The 27,408-nt window shown below is 39.6% G+C and overlaps 1 protein-coding gene across 2 annotated transcripts in view; it reads left to right on the forward strand.

Annotated features, from left to right (window-relative positions):
* The window catches only part of Lcp1 (lymphocyte cytosolic protein 1), a 78,781-nt gene that overhangs the window by 17,617 nt on the left and 33,756 nt on the right, over positions 1-27,408 (forward strand). For both annotated transcript variants that reach the window (XM_046454108.2, XM_058582579.1), the window contains exons 2-3: positions 6,082-6,146; positions 7,786-7,896. The gene's annotated coding sequence lies outside the window, so the exon portion shown is untranslated. The remainder of the gene's footprint in view (positions 1-6,081; positions 6,147-7,785; positions 7,897-27,408) is intronic.

A 27,408-nucleotide genomic window follows, 5' to 3' on the forward strand; every position in this document is an offset into this window, starting at 1 on the left:
TTATGATCCACAGGTGGGAGAATTTTCTACTTTGGAAATGGACACAGCCTGCCTCATTCGCTGAATTTCACTTTTTAATACTTAAGGAAGAGCGTAGAGAGAACATTTTTGTGTGCTTGACATTTTGGGAAAACAAAATTTACCATGAAGAACAGCCGTCTTTATGATCTCCTGGCAATAATAACTATAATTAGCTTTTATTACCTGGTTATCTAAGAGGAATGGTAAACTTATCATATGGATGTAAAATCAACACTTATGTGGCAGCTGCATATATAAATTCTTTGGGAGACTTATCATAGAGAGTGAATTTTAGATTTATATTTAAAATTTGTAGTTACTTTTGCTTTTTTTTTTTTTTTTTTGGTTTAACTTTTAAGTACCACATTGTGGAGTCAGCTTGCCTTTTCAACTACACAAATATGTATTGAGTTTGTCCATGGAAGATTCACTGTTTCAGGTTCTGTGGGAGGGTTTGAAGAATTTGCTCTTATTTGCTCTTATCCTTCTCTTCAGGCCTTTATTGAATTGGAAGAAGGTCACCAACACTAGGAGTTGTCCTCTGCTTTATTCAGCCTACAAATTTAAATATTAACTTCATCCATAAACTCTTGCGCAAAACACCTAAAATAATGTTTGATCAAATAAGATGGAAACTCATGTAATAAGACAGGAAACTCAGGAGGAATGGTTTGGAGAAGAGGATTATTAACCTAGGAAATGCTTGAACTGAAACACTGGCTCTTCCTGGGTCTCAAGCCTGCCGGCCTGTAGACTAGAACTACACTAGGGGCTTTGGGGGCCTTCAGCTTGCTGAGTCAACTTAAAGATCTTGAGAATGGTCAGCCTCCATAGTCATATAAGTCAATTCCTTGTAATAAATCTCTTTGTGTATACAGAAACATTTATACACATGTATTTACACACATGTATATGTGTGTATGAGTATGTGTGTATGTGTGTATTTGTAGATGTGTGCATACATGCATACACATTCTATTCTGCTTCTCTAAAAAACTCTAATTCTCAGAGCAAAGCCCAAGCTCCATGACACAGGCAAAAGCTGGCTTCTGCTAAATCCCCCAGCTTTGCCCTCTTGACTGCAGTATATCAGGTTACCATCAGGTTGTTGATGCTCTGCTTTCTCTCACCTATGATCTTTTACTCTGCCATTCCCTGTGCTTACAGAATGCGTCCACCCTTTCCTGCCATCTCATCCTTCAAGTATCAGCTTAGTTCTCTTCATGAATTTGTTCAACAAACATTTTTGAGTTGCCCGGTACAGTGTTTAGAAGGTGATAAAACAATCATCCCTTGACCTCAAGCAATTCCAAGTCGAGTAGGGGAGACTGTATCAAAGAAGGCAATAGTACCCAAGAGATGTCAGCAGAATGTTGGAGGCCATGAAGTAGGTGGACTCTGAGAAGTGCTTTAGCACACGTAACAAACTGAGCCCTAGGCTTGTGATAAGAAAAGCCAGGGCTGGGGTTGTGGCTCAGTGGTAGAGCACTTGCCTAGCATGTGTGAGGCACTGGGTTTGATTCTCAGCACCACATATAAATAAATAAAATAAAAAGAGGTTCATTGACAACTAAAAAATAAATAATAAATAAATAAATTTTAAAAACAGATTAAAACATTTGAGAGAGAGAGAGAGAGAGAGAGAGAAGCCAGCAAGAAGAAATTCAGTTCATACAACAGACATTCAGCAAAGCTCAGGACTCTGAGGCACCAGGTATTTTTGAAGATGGGGGTGCGAGATGGAGCTGAAAAAAAAGGGTTGGTGGAAAGTTTACATATAGAACAGACAGATATTTCCCATTCCATCCTGACCCCCCATACGACTATAAAAGAAAAAGGAACATTCAGAGAAAAAGAGTCTGGGCTATTGCTATGGTTTGAGTGTTTGTCCCTTCCAACACTCATGTTAAAATTTAGTTGCCATTATAATAGTATTAGGAGGTGGGACCTTTAACAGGTGATTAGGCCTTGAGAGCTCTGTCTTCATGGGTGGAATTAATGCATCTTAAAAGGGCACGTTTGGCCCCCTCTTGCTCTTCACCCTCTCACCTTCCGCCATGTGATGACACAGCCCAAAGGCCCATGCCAGGTGCTGGCATTATAACCTAGGAATTCTGAATCGCTCAAAATATAAGCCAATGGGTTTTTTGTTCTTTACAGGTTACACCGTCTGTGGAATTCTGTCACCGCAGCACAAAATGGACTGAGAAATTTCAATAATAATGGCAGAAATAAAACATTCAGTAGAAATTTTAAAGAAAATGTCGAAAACTTCTGGCAGTAGAATAGGAAGGCCAAGAGGCAGCAAATAAGAGGGAAAAAAAAGGAAACTAGAGCATTAACCCAAGAGGTACAATATGCAAATAAATGTAATAATGCCAGGGAAAGTACATAGAAAACAGAGAATTTCCCCAGAACCAAAAGACTTGAATTTCCAGATGAAAAGAGACCCTTGAGTACCTAGCACAGTGGAGGCAAACAGACATGCACAAAGACACGTCAGCAAAACATTTCAGAACACCAGGCATAAAGAAAAAAAATCCTAAGCAGTTCTAGAAAGAAAACCAAAATGACATGCATAGGAGTGGGAATGGCCTCGGGACTTTTCAGCCACAACGCTGCAACCCAGAACACACTGGGATAATTTCTTCAAAATTTTGAGAGAAGATGACTTCCTAGAAGTGTGGGCTTCTAAGAAGAGGGGGGAGACTCCATATGCTTTCAGGTGTAAAATGTCTCAAGAAATTTATGTCCCAGATATTGTTTCTCAGGAATCTACTAGAGGATGTGCTTATTGAAACAAGGAAGTAGACCGAGGAAGTAGAAGGGATGTGGTTCAGAAACAGGAGATAAGCCCAGCAGGGTACAAAGGGGCTTCCCAGGATGAGGATGAAGGAAGATTCTAGATGGCAACTGGACAGTACCAGATAGGAAGTCAGAAATCTCCAGAGGGCATTCTTTCCAAAGTGGGAAAGAGCAAGTGTTTATTTCTTTGAGCTCTGTTCAAAAATTTGGTCCAGTGTTAGTAGTAAGTACATAAAAACAAACAAAAAAGATACAAAAAATGTAGTGTACTACGTAATTCAATTGTGAGTATTTTGATCATTGTAAAAGCTGAATGATGATTTAATTTAAAAGATGTTATAAACCATTTTGGAGAATGGAAGGAGGATTAGTGTGTACATGTTACTGGGTGGCTGAGGGTCAGATCTTTATCTCCTGAGCAGGAAGTAGAAATATTAATTATATAAGTATTGCTTATTATCTACGTGTGTATATATATCCAAATAACCTATATATAGTATAAGCATAGAATCTAGAAATGTGGAGCTAAACAGCAGAAGAACTAGCTAAAGCTATTGAAAATGGCTGTTTCTGGAGAATCAGGTGAAGAGGGTGTTGTCAGGAGGCTATTGTTTCATAATGACCCTTGGAGTAATATCTGACTTTCCAAACTATGTACTTGTATTACCTTCATTAAAAAATTATTGAAATCATATATTATTGAAAGCATATGTCTATACAAATGTTCATAGCACCATTAGTCATAATATTAAAAAAGTAGGCACAATCAAAATGGCCATCAGCCAGTGGAACAATGATATAATGTGGTATGTTCTTCTATAAAAAGGAGCAAAGTTCTAACACATGGGCCTTGAAAACATGCTACATGGAAGAAGCTAGTCATGAAAGATCATGTTTCTGTGATTCCATTTGATGCAATGTCTAGAATAGGCCACTCTACAGAGTGAGAAAGTTAATTAGTGGTTGCCTATGGCTGAGAATTTGGGAAATGGGGGTAGAGGAAAGTAACTGGTAATGGGTACAGAGTTTCTTCTTGGGATGATGAAAGCATTCCAAAGTTACATAGTGTAATGGTTGCACAATTCTGTTAATGATAAAACCCACCAAATTGTGTAGTTTTAAAGGGTGAATTTCATGGAATATGAATCTTTTCAGTAAGGCTATTATTTGAAAATGGAAGAAAATCCAAAAATAATATCTAATTCCTAGAGTTGTTGTGAGGAATAAATGAAATCATGTATGTGAGGGGTCTAGTCCAGAGCCTGGTATAAACATTCAAAGACTAGTTCACACTCACATAGTGGTTACTATGTGGCAGGTGCTCAGTTCTCACATGTGTCAGTCCTCTTTTTAAATGAGGACCTGAAGCCAGTGAAATTAAATAATTTGCCCAAGGTCACATGACTATTACAACAGTAGAGCTGGTTGTGCTGGGGTTGTGGCCCAGTGGTAGAGTGCTTGCCTGGCATGTGGGAGGTACTGGGTTCGATCCTCAGCACCACATAATGATAAGTACATAAAATAATGTGTCCATCTACAACCAAAAAATATTTAAAAAAAAAAAAAAGAACAGTAGAGCTGGGGTATGACCTAAGCGGCTGGTCCGGTATCTACACCCAACCATGCCCTCCCTTGCTCATGTGGCACGCCTCCTGGGCCCCCAGTGGGAGTTGGAACTGTGCGTTCACATTGGCCGTCCACTCTCCATCTGTTATGGTTCTGAGCAGACTGCTGGCATTTGGCCTTTCTATATGTCTATGTCCTCGACTATGTGGACATTCTAGCAAGCCAGGGACTGTGTCCATCTCTGCTGTCTTCATCCCCAGCCCATTGTGTGTTGGGGGCAGTAGAGAAGAGCCAGGAGTTTGTCCTGAAAGTGAGGAAGAGGAAGTGGGGAGAGGTAGAGGAGCTAGAAAAACATTAGATAATTAATGGCACAAGGCTTCTAAGGAAGTAGAAGGTAAGATTAAGACCATAAGGAGGAACCGGTGACCTCAGGAGAAGGAAGAACCCTTCTAGAAGGGGAGGGATGGTGGATCTTGTGAGCCTGGAAGGTGCTAGATAAGGAGGTGCCCACCACATCATTTGGCTCTTCTCAGTGAGTAAGAGGCACCAGAGGCATCTTGGACCAGGAAAGTTTGTAGAAGGATGGAGAAGATTGAGGCATGAGGACAGACTTTAGGTGCCCAACCTTTTGGGGTCAGTGATTTCTTAAAAGGGTGATGAATAAATACGTTGGCCCTTTGTTCATGTATGCGTCATTATACATGTGATTTAAGCATCTGTGGGTCCCAGGCTGAGGACGCCTGCTCTCTGAAATTAATGAAACTGAATAAAAGTATTTCTGGGAAGCAAGACGAAGTTCATCAGCTTGAATTTACAGAAGTCCAAGCCTGTTTCTGTGACCTTCTTCGGCAACATTCAGAGACTGGAGAGTAGGGTGACCTAGTATTTGGGACTGAAATTGGGACTTTGGAACAAGCCGTGGGGGTGGCATGAAGTCACGGGGGCACAAGAGGAATGTAAGGAAGGAAAAGCAGAGGCCAGTGGAGAAGTGGGAGAGATGGCAGTAGAATCTTGTGGAGATTTCTACTCTGGGTGCAGGCCATGATGGTATGAGCTCCCTATAGAGAACCTAAAAACAACTCTAAAACCAAAGCCAGTCTTCGGTTTATGATCACAGTGCACAAGCTATTTAAAACACCAGCCATGACTAAATATTCTTCTCAGAAAAAGTCTGCATCTAAGACCTAAGCAACTGTCTGCTCTAGGTAGGTTTACACCACTAAGAGGCAGATAATGAGATTAAGATTGAGGGATGGGGCGGGGCTCAAAATGGTGAAGGCCCGGATGTGGCTGAGGGCAGCCAGATGATGTGGAGTCAGAGTCGAGCTGATACTCTGTCCCCTGGCTGCTTGTAAGCAACACCCAATTCAATGGCTTTCATCTTTGACAAGCTAAACATTGTTTGAAATCCTAAATCTTTCTTTTCACTTGAACCATCTGCTAGTCATATAGCTAGGTGTGTTTGATTATCTTCAAATGTCAACTCTGCTCAAATCTGCATCTGCATCTTATCACTTATAGAGTCCTCTCTTATAGATGTCATTTATTTGCTTACATGCTTTTCTTCTCACAGGACTTTGTTCTCTCTGAGATCGGTGATTGTGCCTTCTTTGTCAGCCAACAGTTCTGATAGGCACTCGCACGCTGCTGGAACCCAAATGCACAAATATGTTTTGCTCTTCTTTGTAGATTCCTTGGGTCTCAGATGACTGGGCACCAGTAGATACAGAATGCTGCTGCTTTCCCTCTCCCAGGTAAATGATCTGCTTATCTGTTCCTGTTGATGAAGCATGACTGTTGGACCCTCATTCTATCCTGAGATCACAAGAATGTGGAACAAGATGAGGGAGATCTGTAGTCCCCACAACTTCACCCTTCAGGCCATTAAGACACCATGCAGAGTCCTCTAAAGGACCCTGAATGAGGAGTTTCCACAGAGTGGATCCCACCAGCATTTTGCTGCTTTGTAGTAGGACCAGTCCTGTGAAGGTGACACATGGGTGTTCCTCTGATTTCCTGAAAGAATTCAGGAGCTTCCTAAATCCTTTCTATAACTTATTCATTGGGAGTAATTATGCTGCAGAGAAAACAGGTTCTCATTCACCTCCTTAGTCTTCCCTGGGGAACCATTGCTCTCTGTCTAGAACCATATAAAAAAATGGACTGGATTTCCAGCATTCCCCTTGTTCTCCCCACTGTCTTCCCCTAGATAGTCCCTGTGTACTTCCACGTAAACATCTCTACACCACTGGCTAATGGAGAAGATAAGTCAGAACAGTTTGGTTTAGCATTTGAGGTCAAAAGCAGGAATTTTCTAGAGAAGAAATCCAAAAAGCAAAGTAGTCTAAGGGCAGCCCCCCAACTGGTCTTGACAGGGTCCGTGGCTCCTAGCAAAAGCATGGGTCCTTATAGAGTAATCAGATACCTTCAACTACCCATCTGACTTGGGAACCCAGCCAGATGGTATATCCTCATTGCTAAACAGCAGATTTACTACATAGTTTCTGGGCAATGTGTAGACTATGCTTAATATTAAGTCAAGGTGTTACACAGTTTTTACAACCAACATGAGCACATGAAGATTTTCCATTTGAAGATAAGAATTTGTCCTCAAGAGAAGCATCTGGGATTTGGACATAGAATGAAGCTTCCCTCACAACCCTGCTAAGTTTATAAAATCTGCATTTAAAAAAAAAAATCTGGTCTGTATGAAGCTACCCATTTAATGGTAGCAACTGCCTGTGTGATCTGTTGTTCTTTATAGGGAACATCTAAATAATTGAAATCTTTAATTGGGTTAAAGAGATCCTTAGCACATAGGTGTGCTATAAATAAAAGAATGCGTAAATAATATAGTAACCTTTGCTTTTCAGGTCCTTCTCTTAAAGAGATCATTCTGTTTTTTGGTTTTTTTTTGGTACCAATAAGATCATTGTTAGGGGACTCAAGAGGGCTTTGGTTTCAGCCGGGGCGGGGCTTTCCCAAGGAAATCCCTTTCGCTTTATCTCAGGTGTTCGGCCACATTTTTCCTTGGTGCTTTCAGTAGAAATGAATAATTTGCTAACTCTGCTGTAAGTAGGTAAACACCTGGGCTTTACTTTTGTAACTAGGCTCAGTCAAAAAAGTCAAGGTAGCTGGCTGGCCTTCATTTGCTATCTGCGATCAGAAAGGCTTAAGTAGTCCAGGGCTCACTTAAGAGTCAGCTGGAAGAAAAAGGAAGAGAAGGAGATAGAAAAGTGCTGCAGAGGAAGTGGTAGAACATCCGCATTTAGTGTGACCTGTTCTGTCAGGTGATTATTTTAGGGGGAGGGGACATGAAAAAAAAAAGTTAAGTAAAATGTCCTTATAAAGACAAAATCTATTTCTTTCCTGGCTGATGATTTGTCACTCTAGTCACTTCCTGCCTTGTGACCACACACCCGGGCTTGACAAAGCTGTACTGCAGTTCAGAAAGAAGGGGGTTTCTGGTCACACACCAGGACGAACAAGGAGTTCTTCTACAAGGTAAATTTTGTTCATGTCCTTTTGTCCTTTGTAACTGCTTGTGAGGTTGTTGGGCTGTTTCTGGGGATTGTGGCTTCGGCCTCCAGGGGAGATCTGAGCACCTGTCTACTGAGTCCTCTGTGTACCCTGCCTCCTGAACTGCTCAGGAAGTCTGCAGCCACATTGTGTGGTGCCCAGGATGGGGACCATTTGCTCTTTGAATTGGGCTCTTCTCAAAGTTTATCTGCAGTTTATCACTGCCCCCAAACTATGAGGGGTTTTTTTCTCCCCTTTTAAAACCAAACCATGTTCTGATTTATATCCATTGCTTTATTTCAGGAAGGCTATTTACTGTGATTTTATCTACTTTAAAACATTTTCAGGAAAGTGCATATTGATCATTTGGATTGCACTGCTCATTAGCCTAATGGGGGTAGGTTAATTTTAGCTCCTGTGGTTCTGTTTTTCTAAAACAAACAAACAAAAAAACCTTCTTTATGATACTTTAGTGGCTATATTAACATCTCAGGTCATATGTTACCAAATGTGATACAAGTTATTTGAATGATTTTTGGCAGCAAGGGTTTTTTAATGGGTGTGCTTAATAACCACACAGAATTAGAGGTCTTCTCCTCTCCCTTTATTCTCTAAAAATAAAAGCAATTTTTGTTGCTAAATTATACTGTTTTTGTCAACTAGTCTGAATTATTTGTTAATATTTATGGCCATACAAATGAACACTCAGTGAGATTCTGGAGCAAAGCCTTCTATTACAATAGATTATTCTTATACAGTTGATTTGGGATATTCATTCCAGAAACTTCACTGAGCATGGATATTTTGCATTTTGTAGCATCAGCTTTTATTTGTCAGTATCAAATAAACCTAAGAACCTTTGACAGATGATAAACATAAAAGCTATAGAGACTGGAAATGGATGCATTAATCAGCATACTTATCAAAACCCAATGTTTCTTAATCGAGTAACTTGTTTTCCATAATTACTCCCTCTGGGCAACTTTTTAAAAAACTCTCTGTAAACAGAAAGAAGTGGCTTATCCACACACATCTCAATTTTGAATCTGTCAAGAATTATCATAATTCTTTAAGTGACTAGGCAAAATTGCTGAAAGAATGTCTGCAGGAAAATTTGAATGGAATTTACCATTTACTTATAAATGTGAAATTCTGGTTACATTGCAAAATGTGACCATCAATATCATTTTGTACATCTCATCTGAGTCGTAGTAAACTAGAAAACATGTGGGATTGCCAGAAGTTTAAACCTCAGAAAAGATTAAACACTATGCTCTCTTATTGTAACTAAAAAGAAGAAGAAGAATATAAATTAGGACATAAAGGAATGTCAGCACTTTTTTTATATTTGGGAAGGAATATAAAAAATTTAATTCAAATCAAGTTTATATTGCCAAAGCATCAAACTGGTATGCTATAAGGTATCTCTTCTTTTTATTCCCTCTCACCCCAGTAAAGTAAGGAAAGGGCGAATCAGCTACATCCTTTGCCTTTTGAAGAAATTGCTATGGTAGAATGGACAGGTGTTTGGGAGGACATTTCATTAGCAATCCCAGGGATGTTTTTCTCTGTAGCATTTAAAATTTTTATCTTCTTTGCAAATTATGCCTTGAAACAATCATTAATGAGAGAAACAATTTCAGTGTTTTAACTTCATTTATAATTCTATCTCTGAACCCTCTGTGGAAGGGAAAGTCAACAAGTAAAGTCTCATTCAAATGTGTGCATTGATGTTAGGACAGGAAAAGGACCTATGTGGACTCCCAAATCTCTGGATGCTCCAGACCTTTATATAAAATTGCATGGTATTTGCGTAGAACCTACACATCCTCCTGTGTGATTTAAATCATCTCTAGATTGCTTATGATACCTAATGCATTGTAAATGCTATGTAAATAGTTGCTATATTGTATTATCTAGGCAACAGTGATAAGAAAAAAAAAATCTCCACATGTTCAATACAGATGCAAGTTCTTTTTAGAAGACTTGCGATCTGAAGTTGGTGAAATCCGTGGATGCAGAACCCATGAATGTGGAGGGCTGACCATAATGGTAATCCTTGATATTTATAAGGCCTTAGTGTGTGCATCTGCTCTTGGTGTATGACCTTGTTGAATCTTCTCAACTACCTTTTTAGAGATGAGGAATGGGCTTAGCTCTTAAAGGAGCTGACCCCAGGTCACTGTTGGACAGTGGCCAGGATTTCAAGCTCTGGGCTCCCTATATCAGTTCCCAGAGCCTCTCTTCATTGTGCAGCATGCTTACTCCAGGTGTAGAGGAGTACAGACTTTCATTACTGAAACTGACCAAAGAAGTCTTGGCACTTGGTTTTGAGAGGTAGGGAGGGAGAAAGAGGAGACAGAAACAGAAACAGAAAGAGAAGGTATTTATAAGAAATCCAGAAACATTTTCATTTTTATAAATAGATATCATTGCAGATTTCATATCATAATAGAACAAAGAAGTATCTTATTAATGAAAAACTCTACTAAAAAAATTTTTGCCTTCACAAACTTGCCTTAACCCACTTCCCCAACCTTATTTCTTGTCACTTCCTTCTGCTGTGGCTCTCCCCTCCCCCCGTGTGCCTACCCACATTCAGCACCAGACCACAAGCCACTGGAAAGTTCTATACTCTTTCACTCCTTTTCACTCCAACTGTTTCTTTAATTGCTTTTTCCACCTTTATCAGTAACATTTCTGATCATTTTTCAAGGCTCACTTCCAGAAACATACCCCTTCAGTGGTCTTCCCTATTGTCTCTACCCACCCCCCATCCCCCAACTAATGGGTGTGTGTGCGTGTGAGTTTGCTTGGTACATTTATCTTAGTATAACTATAATATTTTCTCTGTCTTCTGGCACAGTGTAGGTGCTAATGATATTTATTGAAATGAACATTTGTCACAAGTACTTTTTATCAGCTTGTTACATATGCATGGAAGTCTTTGATTTGACTTCTAGCTACTGAGCTCCCACAGTGATTGCTATGATGGAAGACACAGCTGTCATTGAATGAGTTTTGTCTAACATGCTTCATCTTTGCCAAAGCACTATTCTACTTTCTAGCCTCAAGGCATCAAATGGACATTGAGCTCAAGAGTTTTAAGAATTTATAAAATAGGGCCGGTGGTATAGTTTGGTGGTAGAGCTCATGTCTAGCATGTACAAAGCTATGGGTTTGAGACAAAAGAAAGAAAAAAGAGAAATAAAGAGGAGAAAATTAAAAGAATTATACAGTACCTTGGCATACAGGAAAAATTATAACCTCATCGTTTTAGTGTAAATAGTTTTATTAAGCTAAAAATTAGCTATTCTTACAAAAACTATGTACCCAGTAATAGGCTTTGATGACAAAGAGCACAAGAACAAGTATCAATAATTTCTACTTAGTCTCTTTGGGTTATCTTTAAAAAATTCTCAAGGCAACTTCTTGTTTTTGTCTAACATGCTTCATCTTTGCCAAAGCTCAAGGCATCAAATGAACACTGAGCTCAAGAAATTTAAGAAAGAATACAGGAGAGTACAAGAGTACAGGAGAGACGGAAAACACACTTTAAAATCAGGTTGGGTAAAATAAAATTAAGAAATATGCTCAGAAGATTATATTTATGAAGAGCCAGAAGATTATGAAGTCAGATTATAAAGATGGTGGACTTTAGGACTAATAGCAGATTTTATAGCAGAGTAACATCATTTGGATTAATTTGTCTCTCTAGAGTTGTTGTGTTTTTTTTGTTTTTGATGGGGAAGGGGGTAGTTTTGGTAGTTTCCCAGCTCACAAATATCCAGTGAAATTATACCATTCTGAGAACTACAGAAATTAAACTTAGAATTAGGGTTCATCAAAATATAAAAATAGTCAGTGTCACAAATTTGAAGAGTTTCAAATATTTTGCCGGATGGAAATGTACTTCTTAAATCAAAAGCATCGATGCTTCTTTGTGTTTACATTTTAAAATCCCAATGTTTCCTCCTGATTAGATGCTTGTCTCTTAGGGAATCCCCCTCCAGTTAGCATCTCCTTGTCCCTTTCCTCAGTTCCCTTCTGATTCCACTTCCTGTCTTATACCAGAGACTCTTCCCGTTGTTTTGGTTTGTCAATTTCAACTATTACATTAGTCTTCCCAGCAATTGCATAATCACTTCATCTTGTAAAATACTGTAAGCAACAGGTGGGAGAGGAGTTTCAATTTATTGCCCAAATAATAACAGCTCATACTTACCACGCTACCTGCTTTGAGTTGGGCACTTTTTCTAAGTGCTTTAACCATGTTAGTTACACTTCCAGCCCTTTCTATTTTTTATTTTGAGACAGGGTCACCAGAAGTTGCTGAGGCTGGCCTTGAACTTGTAATCTTCCTGCTTCAACCTCCTGAGTTGCTGGGGTTACAGACATGCACCGCCACACCTGAATTATTTAATTTTCTACAGTTGAGTCAGTGTGACATCACCTATCGAATTCTAGGGCAACCTTCTGGAATAAACAGGCAGTAAACCATGATGCTTATGTGGGCCAAACTCCTCAAGTTGAGTTCAAATAGTAATAATGTCCCCAAAGAAGTGCATTCATATGTCATTGCTTCTATGAGACAGACTATTCTGGGTTGGCAGCAGTAGCAGGAGGAGCACCAACAGTAGCACCACTTGGTCCTTCAATGCACTTGACTCAGTATTTGAGTTTTACTAACTTGTAGGCCTTGAATGTGTCATAAAACGTGACTTCCACTCTCAAAGGCTTTAAAAGGATCTTCATCCTTGAAGTTTAGCATAATTTTAGTCAAATGGCATTTACATTTTCTAGTCTGTTGTGACCCATAGTCATGAATAAATCAAACAGTTTTTCATTTATACCCAAGTACATCTATCTGTCATTGCACAGTAAATGGCCAAATATAAGTGTTCTAAAAACTGAAAGAATAAAAGGTCATTTTAATTGTGAGTGGAAGAATAGAGATAAAAAGTAACCCACATACTAAGTTAAAATAAAGTTTTGCTCAACTTCAGAGCCAGGGCGGTGTCAGTCCCACTTACAAGCTACACGGAGACTATTTCTCAAATATGGTCAGTTGTTTTTCTGGCGGAAGGAAAAGCTAAGCTGTTAAATTGAGGAACTAGCAAAACCACAGTTCTGTGGTTGCAGCATTGATTCTTCTTTTAGTCTACTGCTGGTTATATGGACAGATGGACAAGTGTCATTCTCTCTCTCTCTCTCTCTCTCTCTCTCTCTCTCTCTCTCACACACACACACACACACACACACCTTCACACCTTCCTTTTTACTCTTTTTTTTTTTTTTTTACATTTATACCTCCCATTGCTGAGCTAAAGTGGAAACGAGATTACATTCTCTACAGCAGACCGCAAGATACCAATTTTGTTAGGCAGATGAATTAGGCATGTGAATTGTATCTTCCAGATAATTTGTTTTCCTTTTTACTCTGGTTACACTTTCTAGAGGGAAGTGAATTAATGAAATAATGACTTGCATTTAAATAATACTCTGCATTTTGGTCCCTGATCACTAAAAGTTAGTAGTGGTTTCTAAAATTTATCCAAGCTGTGAATGCAAATGTGTAAAGAGCTGCATAAATGTATTTGTGTAAATTTGCATGTTTTTCTCTGTTTGCCATCCTCAGACAAAATTTAGGATTAGAAGCGTGTTTTCATTAACCTCAGTTGGAACATTGTAAAATAGAGATTTCTTTTTTGTTTTTGTTTGTTTGGTACCAGAGATTGAACCCAGTAGCACTTAACCATTGAGCCACATCCTTAGCCCTTTTAATTTTTTGTTTTGACACAGGGTGTCCCAAAGTTGCCTAGGGCCTCACTAAATTGCTAAGGCTGGCTTTGAACTCCTGCCTTAGCTTCCCAAGCTGCTGGAATTACAGGCATGTGCCACCACACCTGGAAAAATATAGTTTTTTTAAAAAAATATTTAATTAGTTGTAGATGAATATACAGTATTTTTATTTATTTTTATGTGGTGCTGAGGATTGAATCCAGTGCCTCACACATGCGAGGCAAGCACTTTACCACTGAGCTACAGCCCAAGCCCCAAAATATAGGTTTTTTGTGTCTCCTTGACATCGTTGGCTCATCCAGGCTGAACACCTTAATCCCCAAACCTGAAATCTGAAATGCTCTGAAGTTCAAAACTTTTTTTAAAATACTAACATAATGCTCAAAATTTGGGGCTTTTGGAGCATTTGTGATTTCAGATATTTGAGTTAGGTTCTTTGCAAATATTCCAGAATCTGAAAAACTATAAAATCTGAACAATTTCTAATCCCAAACATTTTGTTTAAATGATTCTCATTTCCCTTCACCAGAAGGACCAGTTTGAAGAAGGAAAATGGGCTATAAATTCCTTATGGAGAAGACTAGGTAATGAACACAAAAAGAAAGGGAAAAAAAAAATGAACATGTATGTATTTTGCTTTGTTGAGTATCCTTTCTTCATCTTAAAAATGCAAATTGACCCTTCGACACCATTTCCAATGGTTTATAAACTTTTTTTTAAAATTTCTCCATTCGAAAGATGGAATATGATGGGCACCTCGAAGGTCCTTTTCAGATCTTTCCCCTCCCTAGTTGTCTTTCACGTTGACTTTTCATCAGAATACCACTAATTCTGTTTCTTACCTGTGACCACTGAAAACCACAGCTGTGACAGTTCTCCTGACTGGTGATGACCGCATGATTTTCCTCCCTGACCCCCACCCTCTTGCACTTTCAATGTCTTGATTCTCCCTCCAATATTCTATGAATGTTAGCTTTTTTAAAGTACACGTTTTTTTTTAAACGTATGCTTTTACAGGTTTTAAAAGCTGAGGGTCTGCAGTTCCTATGCATGAAAGAGACAGATGTAGTATAAAGTGAAGCAAATGGAGTCAGATCTGGATTCATATGCCGGTCTTTTTCAGACGTGGAGACTAAGCAAGACTTTTGAACTTTTGAGACTCAGATTTCTTATCTGTAAAATGAGGCAACTACTCACTACTCACTGGGTGTGTCCTTGGTCCATTTTCCCACGTCCTCAGCCTGTGTGTCCACCTATTACATTTGCTGGTTGTTATGCCAAGCATTTGAAATATCGTTGTTCTTTTCTTTCCACAAATAGTTATCTATGTAAAGTTGGTATCGTTATCTTCTTATCACAGATGACCAAACAGGTTCCTGGAGGGTTAAGACTTGTCTAAGGTCACAGAGTCAGTAACTGGCAGAGTCAAGATTCACTCCTTGCCTCTTTTCCATTTTATGTGAGCAGTTTCTTAAAAGTGCAAATCATGTCTATTTAAACTGCATTGTATCCTCTGACTTCCCCACTAGATGCCTCCTGATGATACATCTGAATATTCCTTTCCACAACTGAGAATTGTATGATTGTTCCTAAGGCCGAATTTCTGTTAGCAAGAGATCCCATCTTTACCTTTGATGGGGCTGCTGGCATACCAGACATGTTTGAAAAACAAATAAATGCTTGAAGATTTTAAAATAACCAATTATGAAGGTATTTGAATAGGCTGTTTAGCCACTTAAGTCTTTTTGGTCATTGAAAATCTCACTGTGAATTGGTACTGGTAAATATTTGCCAACCAACTGTGACTTTAAAAAAGAAAAATCAAGGTAGCCATGCATGCTGGTGTATACCTGTAATCCCAGAAGCTTGGGAGGCTGAGGCAGGAGGATCACGAGTTCTAATCCAGCCTCAGCAACTTATCAAGGCCCTAGGTAATTTAGCAACATCCTGTCTAAAATTTTTTTAAAAATGGGGGGCATTGCTAGGGATGTGGCTCAGTAATTAAGCACCCCTGAGTTCAATCCCCAGTACAAAAAAAAAAAACTTTAAAAAGTCAAGTATATTCCATCAATTTAATATAAATTTCCTGCCTTAATTTATCTGTAGCTCCTTCCTCCTCCCCGCCAAAGTGAGCTTGTTACTTGAGATTCTAAAGGAACATCCCCAAGGAGCCTATTGAAAATGAGATTACATTATTAAGAATCTGATAGAAGCCAACCAGACTCAATGGTGTATGCATGTACTCTCAGAGACTCGGGAGGCTAAGGCAGGAGGATTGCAAGTTCCAGGCAGCCTGGGCAACTTAGGGACACCCTGTCTCAAAATAAAAAGCAAAAAGGGCTGTGAGTGTGGCTCAGTGGTAGAGCACCCCTTGGTTTAATCCCCAGTACTCACCCTCAACACAAATAAGTAGAAGCTTCTGTTTCCCATTGCTAATATACCAAGGTGCATTCTACATTGTCTATTTTTTCAGCTCAAACTTTACAATGGATAAAAATGCCTGGAGACTTAGGGAGTGGAAGAGCAGGTAGAAGTAAAGCACAGGGTAGCAGAACCAGTTCCTGAGCACTGGTGCCCCTGAGGGGGAGGTACAGCACTGCCCTTCACTGCAGATACCCAAAGACTGCTTTGCTTCTCATGACTCAAGATGGATGTGGCTGGGATTTTCTTAAAATTGCTGTACATTTTTTCACCCTGGCCCCACTTCCTCAACTGCTAAAAGGTACTTTCCACTGTCAGTGTCTCAAGCAAGGCTGAGCCCAGAACCCTTTAACCAATGAACATGACACCCACTAATACCCATGCTGTTGGCTTCTGGTATCATGTACCAGTTCCGCCATGTCTGTGGGAACTTCCTGGGCTCTGGATGAGAAATATGGTAGAAGAACCAGAACAGCCTGGCCAAGAACTTTTGGAGATAGAACATGGACATGAAATCTAGATTTACAGTCACCCCTCCCCCACATAATATATGCACAATTAAGTGTGATTTTCAGGTGGTGACTCTACTATATCATATAATTCATAGTGGAAATTGAAGTTCTTCCCCAGGAAAGTTTTGTAAAAGTTCTGTTTCTCTGAAATTTTAATTTTACTTGTACTCTTACTTCCCTCCCTCTCTTCCTCATTCCCCCGCTCCCTCCCTTTCTTCCATAAACCATGCAAGTTTTTTTTTTTTTAGGTTTGTTTATTTTTTAAACTTTAGATCCTTAAGATGCTAATTGACATGTTATTCTCTTGACTTGACTGAACCAAACTACCATCCTGGTGGCTCTACTTCTCTTTGTGGACAAGCTACTGACTCACTGTGAGACTTTGGGGAGTAACTTCACTCCCTAGGGCCCTATTTTCCCATCTTTAACATCTCCAGTTCCCTCTTGACTTCGCCAGTGACATAAGGAGGAAGCAAGGTACACAGAAACCAAAGTGGCTCTAGACAGGATCCTGGTAATGTCTGCTTCCTATCTCTTGCACGGGTGCAGTGAACAAAGCCCGAGAGGCACTGGCACCCCCAGCCGCCTCTGCTGGAGTTCTGCCTCCTGCCTCCCTGGCTTCAGCCTCACCCAACCTGCAATTGTCTCTCCTTGCTTTTTAGAGCTATTTCTTCTGCCTGGAATACTCCTTTCCATTGTGTCTACTGGGAAAACTCTTACTGATTTCCTAAGGTGCAGCTTAATGGCCGGCATCCATCGCCTTCTCTGGAAAGCTTTTCTCTCCTTCCCTTCCCATCCCAGGCATAATTAAGTGCTTCCTTCTCTTGCGCTCCTAGAGCACCCCAATGCAGGTGTCTTTAAAGTACTCACGATAATGTTGTCTTTCATTTGTGTGAACATTTTCTTTCACTAGACTGTGTGCCCGCCCCTCAAGGCCAAGGAGTCTTTGCTCTTCCTCTTTGTATTTTCAGTACCAAGAACAAGGCAAGTGCTTTATGAGACAGGAGTGGATGACTGAGGTGTGAAGGTCACCAATAAAGAGAACCCTGGTCTCCCCCAGAGTGAGACGGCACACAACAGAAAAACTCAAAAGCCTGGTGGTGACCTGGCTCTTCTTAATACTTCCTTTAAGATGTTGAGGAACTAAAGAGACATCTAGAACTTTTTAAAGGAGCTCTGGTCTCAAGTAAAATCTTCCTAATCAGTAACTCTAACTAATATGAGGAGTTTTAGAAAATCCTTTTGAGTAACCCAGGAGAAAGGCAGAACTTTGAGATAAAGGAATGGTAGCCAGGAATCGTAGCTCAGTGGTAAGCACCTGACTACCATTCAGACGTCGGTAATAGTGATGGATCTAGTGGCCAGAGGCACTAGGAAAGGCAGAAGTATGTGACCCAGTTATTTACCCTCAGTTCCTTCATCTATAAAGTGGAAATAATAACAAGACTTCGTAGGACTGTGGCAAGAATTAAATGTGATGATGATGCATAGAAAACATTTATCACAGAGAAACCACTCAGCAAACATCAGCGGCTATCACTATCATCCAGCTGCTCTTCTCATTTGTCCCTTAGCTACTGTTTTCACTGACTCCAAATAGATAGGCTTTCTATGGAGAGAAGATGGATTAATAATTCCCCATACCTAAAGAAGAAAGCCGATTGATCTTCCAGCAGTCTCCCACTTATCTATTAAAATCCATTTTACACCGTTTAAGCAGAATGCCTGCTTAAGAAATTCCTAAAGAACAGAGATTGATTTCTTCTGGTTTTGGAGGCCAGGAGGTCTAAGGGTAAGGAGCCACAGCCTTCTTGTTGCATTATTCCATGACAGAAGAAAGAGAGCACAAGCAAGAGAGGGCAGGAAGGCCCAACTCGCTTTCACAAGCAACACAGTCCTACCATACAGCAGCAGGAGATTCATCAGGGCTTTGCCTAAGCACCTTCCAGCAGGCCCCACCTGTCAACACTGTTGCATTGGGGATCAGGTTTCCAATACACGAATTTGGAACACATATTCAAACCATAGTACTAGGTCAAATGTCACTTCCTCTGGGCTTTGGCTTTCCACAGGAGAGCTATTCTTACCTCTCCTGGTAGATCTAAAAAGCCCCCCTGTATTCCAGTGATCAAGGTCTCTCCCTGACATAACAGGCCAGTGCCATTTCTCATCTTTGTATTCTCAACATCTAACACAAGACCAGACATATAATATATATTTGGCAGATGTCTGCTGAAGGAGTAAATATACAAATGTATGGATTTGCTTAGTGGCAGACATCTAGCATTATGGGAAGATGAATTTCATGGTCCAGGGAATGATATGCAAATAACATTCAGATGAGACTCTACCTCTACAATGAATGGCTCTTTTATTCCTTTTTTTTTTTTTCATATAAACAGTTCGTATTGGAATAACTTTAGAGTTAAAAAAAGTTACAAACATAGTATACAGAATCCCCTAATACCTGTAACCCAATTTCTACTACTCCAAATAAGTAGATTTTCTGTTATAATTTTTTGTTGTTGTTCTTATTGTTTTTTTTTCCTAATTGCCTTCCCCCAAAAATTTATTGATTTTTTTTTAAACTGACATATATAATTGTATATGTTTATCATGGACAACACAATATTTTGAAGTATATATTCATTGTAGAATGGTTAATCCAGGTAATGGACAAATGCATTACCTCACATAGTTAACATTTTGGGGGGGAGAATACATTATATTCATTCTCCCAGCATTTTTCAGGAATATAATATATCATTATTACAGTACTCACCAGGCTGTACAACAGACCTCTTGAACTTCTTCCTGCTGTCTTCCAGTAACATTGTACCCAGCGGCCATTCCCCCACCAACCACCACCATTCTATTCTCAACTTCAATAAGATAACTTAAACATAATGTGCTTCAAGTTCATCTATATTCTTACAACTGATAGAATTTTTTTCCTCTCTAATTTGTACTGGGGATTAAATCCAGGGGTGCTGTACATCCTCGACCCTTTTTATTTCTATTTTGAGATAGGGTTTCACTTAATTGCCAAGGCTGGTCTTGAACTTGCCATCCTCTTGCAGTCTACCTTCTGAGTTGCTGATATTAGAGCTGTGTGCCAACTGCATCTGGCAAATTCCTTTTTTTTTTTTTTAGAAAAAAAGACTGAATATTCCATTGTGTTTATGCCTCATGCCTTATTTTCTTTATCTGTTCATCAGTTGATGGATACTTAGGTTGTTTCCATTTCTTGGAATGCATATGTCTCAGCATACTAATTTCATGTACTTTGGATATACACACAGTAGTGGGATTGTTGTATTCTATATTAGTTCTACTTTTAACTTTTACAGGAATCCCCATAGTGTTTTCCATAATGGCTATACTATGACTTTGTTACTCTTGTGTTCATTATTTAAGGAAGTTGGAATTGACTCAGAAGATAGCCAAGAAAACCAAAAAAAAAAAAAAAAAAAAAAAAAAAAGATTTGGAAAATGATCCCTTAAACAAAAACAAAAACCCTGATGGCAATCCCCAAGGCAGGTGATGAAATTTTTATGAATTGAAGAGCTCCTATAATTCCCTCTGAGAATAGTCCCAAGAATGAGGGAGTTTTAATCATATCAGAAAAGATTTAGGTTTCAAGGTAGGGATATGAGACACCAGCGAGTCTGTAGAGCTTCCTTATTTGGCTATTTTTAAGAAAGGAGCAGATGACTCTCTTTCTGGGACAGTTTGTGCACTGTCTTGCCTAGATACTAGGAGTGAACTGGATCAGCACATCTTAAACTGTGCGGTGACATCTCAGAAAACAGGTTGCCACATACTGTTAGGAAAATTGCTCTGGGCTGAGCAGCTGAGCCTTGTGTTAAGTGCTTCGGGCCCCCACCTGGGTCCTTGAGGAGGATGCACCTGGACAGATCCTTCTGTGCTGTGCTGCTGAGGAAAGAGCAGGAACAGAGCCCCACCCCTAGGAGCCAGGATGGGAGGGAGTCGGGGAGGGGGCTGGGAGGGGCCCCTCCTCCTGTTCACTTCCCCTAAAGACACCTTGGGGCCACAGCCACAGTTGCTAAGGGCATGTGCACCTATTTCTAGGATCATTTGCAATAATCCCTAACCTTACTCTAATTTGTACATACACTGGTCAGCTACTGAATAAGTTTTTGGAACTTTTAAGGTGGAAGGGACTTTTCTCTGTGTATGGATGAGGGAACCCGGGCAGAGAGAACAAGATGGAGCCTGAAGTTCCATAGACAGGTCACAGCCTAGATCTCCTGACGGCTAAGAGGAGCACTTTACTCCCTGCTAGTTATTTTCATTTGGGTCCATTTGGAGGTCTTCAGTGTATTAATTTCCCAATATCTTTATTACAGATGCCGATTTAGACATTTAATATTTTCAATAAGCTTCTGTGGGATTATCTCATCTAGTCTTTTTTCTTCTATTCATAGATATTTATTTTTTTGCTTCATTTTTCAAAAAATCTTGAGAAGATTTTTCATTGTATTAACCATTTTGCAATAAATTACCTATAATCTACATGTTGCATTTGAAACTTGACATTGAGCTGTGGGCTTCATGAGACCGCAGTCTCTGTGTCCTGCCTGTTTGTCACCTCTCACTCCCATCAACCTTAGCAATTGGTTAACCATAACATTAACCATAACCATTTTCACATAGACACATAGGTGAAGTAAAAGGAGGTGTGAATGACTTTAAATATTGAGGCAATTGTGCAATAGTGAATAACCAGCTAGTCTTCGATAACATTCAACTCTTTGAAAAGTTGTATTTGGAATACCCTGAGTTTTCAGTAAAGTATGGATCTTAAAGTCTTGGTGGTGAAATGTGAAATGAAGGGTAGCTGTGGATTTTCAAGATTGTACCAGAAGTATCGTGCTTTGTAGCCTGGCAGCTAAGAGAGCAGGACTAAGACACAGAGGTGTCCCCACACCCCAGTTTGGAGTATCCCCTCTGCTTGAGGAAGTGGGTTTGGGCAACTTGGCAGAAAACAGAGGTCTCAGGAGTATGCTGAGGAGAGGAGGCGAGGAGGGGAGAACCTCTCAGTTACTGACAGAGCTGGGCTCCTGGTGCTGCCTCTACATAGCTTCAGAAGCCCCCTAGCTGAGTGTGCAAACAACAGAGGCTTCCAGAGCAATGTCAGGATAATCAAGTTTGGAGTAATCTGGCCTGCTGGCTTCCTCTGAGTGTTTGCATGGCCTGAGAGTGTCAGAGGAGAGCCACTGAATCTGTCCTGTGAATGGCCTTTCCCATCCCTCCTCTCTGTGGCCTTTGCATCACAGACTACAGAGATAAGAATTCTGTACCCTGGAGCAGCCCTTGGGAGAATCAGTGTATTTGCAGGAAGAGAAAAAGACAAATGGGGAGGAGATTTTAACTTGATAAAAGGATCCATAAAAGTCTCCTTAAGTGGCCATCTGTGTTAGAGGCCATTTATAATTATTTGATTTCTGAAAGTCATTTTAAAATGTATTTTCAGAATCATCCTTTGTGTAAAAGTTAATCATACCTGTTCCACAGAGAAATGGTATCCCAAATACATATTGCAAATTACTACATTCTCAAAGTTAGACCCATTAAGGTGGTCTATTTTGTAAAATGCCAGGTGGTGGGGTACAGGATTGATTAAAAGCAAAGTTTTTTCCTTATACAGTTTCATCATAACCGCTTTTTTTTAAAAAAATGAGTATTTTATTTTCTTTTAGAATCTTACATCTTTATTTTCCATTTACTTAGTCTCCATACGCTACCACAATACTCTATATTGTTCTAGATGACATGTTTTGGATAACTCTTAGTTTCCTTGAGGTGTCTGGAAATTGTATAACCTCCCCATTGTATGTGCACTGAAATTACTGAGGTAGGCTAGGAATTTGAGTCCTGAGTATCCAGTTTTACTTTAATTGCTGAGTTCAGTTGCAAGAAAAGTGGGGCACATTCAAAAGAGTCCCTTGGTGATGTGATGCCAGGTTACAGATGCCCTCTGATTCCAGTGGGTTACATAATTGGGTATCATGATTCCGAGTCACAATACCAACTAGCACAGTTGCTACCACCTTTCAGAAACGATTGTGGCCCATGAGCATCTCACTGTGGCCAGGCCACCTTCCCGCTGTTTCTGCTTCTTTTATGATCAGTTCCAGAACTCAAAACATTCCATTCACATTTGTGCATTTACTTTAGAAGATGTATTTCCTTTTGCAGATTCTTCAGCACTGTGGTCAGTAGTAAACTCCTACAAATGGTTTCTGAATGGAGACTTCAGGGAACTGAGTCAAGTACTTTCATGATAGTATTGTCAGAAATTCCCTTTTATGACTGCTCTGGGAAATACCGGCTATCTTTAAACAGAGATTCAAATCTCACTGACTTAAAAGAATGAAGAGAATTTGTGGCTTTTGTGTCTTGGGAGAGTTATTTGATTGTCTTAAGATTTTTAAAATAATCCTATAAATTTAAATAAATGAACAGCCAGTAGTTTCTTTGCCCAAATGTCTTGGGATTCTACGACTATTGATTTAATAAATTTAAGAACGAACAGAAAAACTAGCAGCTAGACGTGACCTAGATGAATGATTTGTCTTCTTAGATTTATGACTTGGGCAGTGATTCAGAAACAAAGTTCCAAAACTTACTCCTGATTTACAAAGACCTTCAAATGGTTCCTGGCAGGGCATACTTAGATGATGCTGTCATTAAAAAGGGCTGGGATCTGGGTTATAGTTCAGTGATAGAGCACGTGCTTAGCATATGTGAGGTCCTAGGCTCAATCCCCAGCAACAAAAATAAAATAAAATAAGGCCATGGTCAATGCAGGGGCAGTAAAGCAGAACTAATGAAAGCATTCATTCATCCTCTGAGAGACACATGTCTTCTTCAGCTCCTTTTTTTAGTTTCCAAATCCCTCCTCATGCCCCAATACTGCTGCCAGTATTTGCAAAACTGAAAACCTCACCAGATATCCTTATGAACCTTATCAACATAATCATAACCCATACCCTCAAACACGCATGAGTTCAAATGGGTGTGTTTTTGCCAGGCAAACACAGAGACCATGTATATTATTCTAAGCTCAGCAACATCCCTTTAGAAATGCTCTGATCTAGCTGGCAGTGGTGCCTGCCTGTAATCCCAGCATCTTGGGAGTCTGAGGCAGGAGGATTGAGAGTGCAAACACAGCCTCAGCAAAAGCAAGGCTCTAAGCAACTCAGTAAGACCCTGTCTCTAAATAAAATACAAAATTGGGCTGGGATGTGGCTCAGTGGTTGAGTGCTCCTGAGTTCAATTGCTGGTACTTGCCCCCCACACCCCCCAAAAAGAAATGCCCTGATCTGCATGTTTTTATGCTAATTATGTCCTCTTCCTTAACCTTTGTTTTGGGAAAATGCTGTCATTTTGTACACTCATTCAGTTATTTAAAGGGTCCTGTCCTTAGTTCTGGACTTCAATGGCCCTCTCACTGGTAGCGCCATCTTCTTCCTACTCCATTCATCAGTAACTGCATTTATAAACCCGGATCAAATTATACACATTGTCTGGGGGCTTATAACCATGTATGAGGTTAAGGCTTTTCAACTCAGTGCACCTTCAGTTTTCTTAGCTATAAAATTAGAGGGCTGTAATAAATTATTTCTGAGGTTCTTTCTGTCTCTACAAATTAGGTTGTGTTTCCAGAACCTCCTGCTCATTGTGAGGATGAAAGAGACTGTCCACATGTCTATTTGGGTCCAGCAGAAGCAAACACTGTCTCCACCACTTCCACTGTTGACCATTCCTTCTGTAGTTCATGCACAGCTCAACCCTCTTTCCTCTTGCTTTAGCTATTAAATTGCTGAAAACTTTGGGTTTTTTAAAATATGAAAACATTCTCATTATTTGGCTTCCCCAAGTTAAATCTCTTAGGAAAATGTTGTCGCAGATGCTAAGGTTTTTATTCTTGATCTACGGGCTGTGTTTTTAAAAGTCACTGGTTTTAAAATAACCTTTCTTTTTTTCCTTCTGAAGTCTGTTATTTGAATGGCCATGTGATTTTTACAGTGAAATATTTTCTGTAATTTCTCAGTATACCATGGTCTTTTTTTGTACCAGGATTGAACACAGAGGCGCTTAACCACTGAGCCACACCCAGCCCTTTTTATTTTTCATTTTGAGACTGGGTCTCAGTAAGTTGCTTACAACCTCACTAAATTGCTGAAGCTGGCTTAGAACCTGTGATCCTCCTACCTCAGCCTCCTAAGCTGCAGGAATTATAGGTGTGTGCCATCACACCCTGCATACCATGATCTTTCCATATATTTTTTTTTTTAAGATTTCTTTTATTTTATTCAACACTGTAATTCTTTTATTTCTTCCCTGGCCCTGTTTTAACACTAAAACAAGCAGCCTTGTTCCCTGCCTATCCTTGTATTTCTCACTGATCTCTTTCACTGCTCTAAAATCTAACTCTCTTAAGTCAAAGAATAGGACCAGGTTTGGATTCGGAGATCCTGTTTATCTGCCTTACTTTTAGCATTGTTTCTTGCTTTTAGGGCAGCTTACTGGGTCAGCATAGACACACCCCACTTTAAACAAAGAACAGGGCTTGGCTTATAGTAAGCATTCATAAATTGTGTGCTAACTGCATGAATTTGTCTCATAATCCCATAAACACTCATGAATTGAGAGGAATTAAGATGCTTAAAAATAAGAAGGGCCAGCCAGCTGTAGGGCTATAGACCAGATTTTAGCACCAGGCCTTGCTACAGTAAGGGGAGGGAGATCCTGTTCTTCATGCACATGTAAGGAGAACCAAACCAAGTCGGATAGGACCATTAGTACAGGATACAAAGTTACATATTAATTTCTTTTTATTTTTTTAATTTGATACCTGTGATTGAACCCAGGGGCACTTAACCATTGAGCCACATGTCCAGCCCTTTTTAATATTTTGCTTAGAAAAAGAGTCTTGCTGAGTTGCTTAGGGCCTCACTAAGTTGCTGAGGCTGACCTTGAACTCACGATCCTCCTGATCTGCCACTGTGCCCAGCTTATATATTAATTTCTAAAAACAGAACCCTTGAACTTTCTAACACATGTAAGCATGAGTTTCGTTGGCTAGATTGTGTGGAAGGTTTTCAGTCTCCCATGGGCCTATGCGAATTCTAGATGCTTATTGAATAGTTGCTGAATGAATGAATGAGTGGTCAAGAGTCTAACCAGAATCTGAAGGTGTGGAGTTGAGTAGGCAGCCTTGGGGGGGAGAGAGGAGATTTCAGAACTAGAGTCTGGACTGCTCCCCTCCTACCTGTATGATCTGAGATATGCATCTTAACTTTTTTTCTGAGCTTCTATTTCCTGCTCAATAAAATGAAATATACAAATCCAAGCCATTAGCCTACATAGAGGGACATTACAAGAAACGTAAAACTGTGTTTGCTGAATCCCACAGAGCCATTTTGTTAATGCCTGAGTAAAGATTTTGCTATCAGACGTGGGTTCTGCTATCCTAAGAAAATCAATTGGTTTGTCTTCTATAGATGGGGTGAGCTGTATAACTGGTAATAACTGCATCCACTTCCAGAGAACCCAGGCTCGATTTTCAGCACAACTTCCAGCAAGTTGAGGGAGGTCTTGGGCGTGCATTTTCAGTATTATACTTCCTCCGGCCCTCATATTTCACCTAGGCTTACTTTCCCACTCACCAGTTACAGCACATAATTGGTTTCATATAATTGGATTTGGATATGTTTTGTAAATTGATTCAAATTATTATTTTTTTTTGGAGAAAGATGTAGAGAGAAGAAAAGAAAGAAAGAGAAAGGGAGAGGAGGAAGGAGTCAGAAAAAGAAAAAGAAAAAGGAGAAGGAGAAAAGAGAAAGTAGGGAGGAAGAGAGGGAGGGAAGAAGAAAAGTCAGTCAGTTTGTGTCTCTTGGGAGTTACTGTGATGTGAGGATGAGATGGATTTGTTTGTATAGTTAAGCCCTCAATAGTTTCTGTCTTCCTTCAGCAAACCCAATGGACCAATACCTTCTTAGATGTATAAGACAAATAAAACAATAAAAATTTTTATTAAAAACAAAACTGGATTCTAAAATAAATTGAAATATAGCAACATAATTCTTTGACTTTCCAAATCCTGCGCCCTGGAGTTCCCACAGATGAATAAGATGACAAGGAGAGAAGAGATGCCATGCAGGGGAGTTTTTCAACCAAAGATTCTTCTTCTTCTTCTTCTTCTTTTTTTTTTTTTTTGGTGGTGGTGGTGCAGGTGTTCACATGTAAGGTTTATGTTAACAAAGGGTTACTTGGGGAAACAAAAGTTTGAAAGCACTGACATTTTCCCCTGGCAATTGGTGGACAATGGATGTGGATCTGCAAAACTGTGTATAATTCAATTTGACCTATAGATTTCAGTGTTAAGACAGTTTCCCTTTTCTGTGTGGCTGTTGATTGTCCTTGAGAACAAGTACAAGGTTGTAGAATGATATGAAAATATAAAAAGGGAAATTAATTGGAAAAATACCATCATCAATCTTAAATATTTTGGTGAAAAAAAATGATATATATATATATATATATATATATATATATATATATATATCCATGCTCAGTGTTACATGCCTGTTATCCCAGCAACTTGGGAGGCTGAGGCAGGATGGCAAGTTTGAGGTCAGCCTGGGCAACTTAGTGAGACAATGTCTCAAATTAAAAATTAAAAAGGGCTGAGGATGTAGCTCAGTGGTAGAGCACCCCTGGGTTTAACCC

The sequence above is a fragment of the Marmota monax genome, unplaced genomic scaffold (genome assembly GCF_021218885.2).
Source record: "Marmota monax isolate L192 unplaced genomic scaffold, Marmota_monax_Labrador192_F-V1.1 WCK01_AAM20220418_F8-fsc00011, whole genome shotgun sequence".
Lineage (NCBI taxonomy): Eukaryota > Metazoa > Chordata > Mammalia > Rodentia > Sciuridae > Marmota > Marmota monax.